Raw genomic sequence first — 3663 nt, 5'->3', positions numbered from 1 at the left:
TTCTGGACATTTATGGTTTGATTTCTTTGTATGTATGGATCACTTGGGTTGTTACCAACATCTGGTGAAAATTTCATGTCATTAGCACCTCTAGCGATATATTTACTGAGAAAAATGGTGACGTGTTCAATGCTTATTTTACCCGCTGTATATGGTGTGTTCTCATCAAAAAGTAGTGTTTTAAGAGCTGTAGCTGAGTTGTTTAGCTCCCCCATTTGTTTACGGGTTTGCTTCAGTACCAGCACTGCCATACTGAACATGACGTCAACCCACTGCTGGTATGCAAACTACGTTGTGGGCGCAGCTGACGTGCACCCAGACACTCCCTATTCTTTTGCGTCCTTGCACTGAGGTTGCACTGCATAGAGGCGCATCCCCCAGGTAGTAGATCGGGGATCCCTATTCCTGGTATATAAGGGTGTGCCCGAATAAGCAGACAGGTGAATAGGATACCGGGAACCAAAAGCAGCCGGGCAGGTGGGGCTCAGTGGCCTTGACACGCAACCCACCTAGGAGAAGGAAAACTCTGATGTAAAACCTGGGTACCATCAACACTTGTCAGTCGTCTATCCCAGGTGGATGGCAAGATGACAAGTCTTTTAAATTGAGCGGACAAGGGACCGACTCCCAGTACCCGGTAGAAGGGGATTCTAAAATCTCTAGGGGACCTAGCCTGCAGCACATTGGGCACGGAGGCTGCAGGTGGTCCTAAGACTGTGCCTCTGGCCTGTCTGGTGGGGAATCAGTCTGGAACAACTTCCCATCTGGCCCCAGGACCTGATGCCTATGTGTTGGGTCCTGGGCAACCAGAGGGTTTAGTGCCCTGGGGCTCAGTGACGGCGATGGCTTCTGCCACTGCTGTCGCTGTGTCTACAGGGAGTACCCAGTGCAAGTGTAGCCCCTTGACTGCAGCCCAGTGGGGAGTGGTCGGGGCCTCACAAGCGCTAGGGTCTCCAGGAGATGAGGACATCGACATGATGCTGGTGTCCTCTGATAGAAAAAGGGTCCCACCAACTGCGCATGCCCAGGAGTTAACATTAGGCTTCAGTAGTAAAGATTTCTGTGCCCTGGACTTAACTGGAAGTGACTAAACATAACAACGCTCATGAGTAAAATTAAAGTTATTTTCATCAATAACATAAAATATTTATTTTGAACATCTAAAAACATATATACAAAAAGTTTAAGATTTAAGTGAAACAAAAGCGTACTTGGTGTCATCTCATACCAATATTCTTTCACTGATAATCAGGGCTCTCAAGTTTTAATCTGAGCTTGGAGGGAGATTTTGAGCAACTGACCACAGTTGCCAACTCCTCAGAAGGAAACTTTGTTTTTGGCTGTTCTAAAAGCCATGAAAGACATCATAGCCTGACTGGCATATTTGGACGTTTATCAGTAATTGTGCTTGATAGATTCATCTCTACATTGAAGAGAAAAAATAGTGAGAGTCTAAACATTTTTAATGTTTTTACATTAAAAATGTTTAGAACTGTAAATAAACTTAATAAAATAATTTCAAGATTTTATGCTTGGATTCAGATCAACATGATACATGGACAATATTTACACATTTCTAACCAACCAGGCTACTCATGGCACTTCACAACCCAATCTGTGCCCTCATTCACCCCTCCATCCACACTCTCAAACAGCATTTAGTGTCATAATCTGTGTTTATTTCTCAGTTTTCCTAGTGTTTTCTATGTTCCCCAGTGTGTCTTTGCCCAGCTGCCCCACATCTCCTTGATTGTCACCCTTGTGTTTCTCCCCAGGTGTGTTCTGTTTAGTAATTAGTTTTCTGTGTATTTAAGCCCTGTCCTGTCTCTGTCTTTTGTCGGATCATTGTTGTGTCTCATGTGTTGGTTCTGGTTCCTCGTGCTTTGTTCCCCTCGTACCTGTGATTCTTCAGTATCTGTAAGTTTGCTGCCAGCAGCCCTCTTTTTGTTATTTAAAAATAAATTTTTGTTATACTTTTGAGCCTGCCTGCACCCTGGGTTTGTTCCTGCCAGAATCCCCACATTTAGTGACTGTGCTCAAACAGTAAACTGCAGTACACTATGATCATATAAGTAGAATTGTATGCACAAAATTTATGCAGCATCTGGTTTTATGTATCTTTTACTGTGTACTTATGTCAAAGTTGAGCCCCTGATACATTTTCTGCGTAGGGCCCCCAAATGTCTAGGGCCACCCCTGGCCCCCACACAGATACACACACAATTTAACCAAATAAATCAACATAAACTGTCTGCACAAAAATTAATACCAGTGCTACAATGCTTATTAATTTATATGACTATTCAATAGTAAGTAAGTAAAACTTTATTCATATAGCACATTTCAAGATAGGGATCACAAAGTGTTTCGACAAACACAAACAAAAATAAAATAAAATTAAAATAGACAGAGAAAATTTAAACAAATGCATATTTAAAAAGGCACGTTTTTAACTGACCTTTAAGGGAGTCCGCAGAGTCTGCTGATCTTAAGTTCAGAGGAAGAGAGTTCCAAGGCCTTGGAGCACCAGCTGATCAAATAGCTACAACACCTGTCCTGTTTCTCCCACAATCCACGCACCTGTTGGTCGATGATGTTGTCTCAGTGACCCAGGTCAGTGTTTTACAGGTGATCACCAGACTTGTCTCCCCTCCCTGCTCCTCTCTGCTCCTTCTGCACTTCTCCACTTATCTGCTCCTCTCCAGCTAACGTAGGCTAGCATCCACCCACGCGAGCCATGCCTCCTCTTCCTCTCAGGACATTTTGAGGCAGTAAACGTCCTTCTACAGGTTCATCTGTTCAGGCAGCTGGTTCAAAAAGTTCTGCCAACTTCTGTAGCTTCATGTTGTTATTTAAACTCGTTCTGACAAATACAGTTTATTCACTTTAATGAGCACATTGGTCAGACCGTGGCTTACTATTAGTTTGAACCAGTCAGCAGCCACAGAGATGCATCTGTAATGATTGGAGTTAACTCAGCTCTGAAAACACCGCAGGAATAAAAACGAAGAAAACATTTTGACAAAACAGGTGGACCTTTTCTCATTTCTCACAGCTGCCCACAGGCCCGTTCCTGGCTTTGTTTTTCAGTGTGAGGAATGTCATGTGGGGCGTGTGTGGTGTGAAAACAGGAAAATGCGTGTGTCTCACACTCACTGCGTGAGACTTGAGAGCTCTGCTGTTATCGATCAGCAGATGTTGGGGGTCTGAAGACACAGTTTGTGTGCTATGTGAAAGGAGAAGAGGGGGTTAGAAGAATGCAGGGCAGTTGGTTTGCAATTGTAGCCAGTTCAGGAGATCCTTCTGTAGAGACGAGTTCAATGGAGGCAAACAACTGTCAAGATGCGTCGTGGCAAGTCCTTGGAGGAACACAAACATGGACAGGTAAGTAAATCAGACACATAAACATTAACTGAACGTCTGTAGAGCTTCAACCAAAATAGTGTGATGCTTCAGCAAAGACCAGGACGCAGAATGAGTCTTCAAAGCCTCAGGGGCTCATCAGCTATGGAGGACCAAACCTATCATAATGGGAAATAAATGTAGAAATATATAAATGGCTTGAAAAAGTAAATACATGGCTAAATAAAATAATAATGTGGCAAATTTAGCAACTAAACAATAAAAATATACTATTTTTTACCAATTTATTTGATTAAACAG

At 42.9% G+C, this 3663-nt stretch overlaps 1 long non-coding RNA gene across 1 annotated transcript in view; it reads left to right on the top strand.

Annotated features, from left to right (window-relative positions):
* Positions 1-3101: 3101 nt before the first annotated feature.
* LOC106531597 (uncharacterized) overlaps positions 3102-3663 on the top strand; it is a 41781-nt gene continuing 41219 nt past the window's right edge. Inside the window, exon 1 of the long non-coding RNA XR_001311953.1 lies at positions 3102-3384. This is a non-coding gene — a long non-coding RNA (uncharacterized LOC106531597). The remainder of the gene's footprint in view (positions 3385-3663) is intronic.

Source organism: Austrofundulus limnaeus, unplaced genomic scaffold (assembly GCF_001266775.1).
Source record: "Austrofundulus limnaeus strain Quisiro unplaced genomic scaffold, Austrofundulus_limnaeus-1.0 Scaffold655, whole genome shotgun sequence".
NCBI lineage: Eukaryota > Metazoa > Chordata > Actinopteri > Cyprinodontiformes > Rivulidae > Austrofundulus > Austrofundulus limnaeus.
The sequence above is the reverse complement of the archived record's forward strand: the minus strand, read 5'-3'. Positions and strand labels throughout refer to the sequence as shown.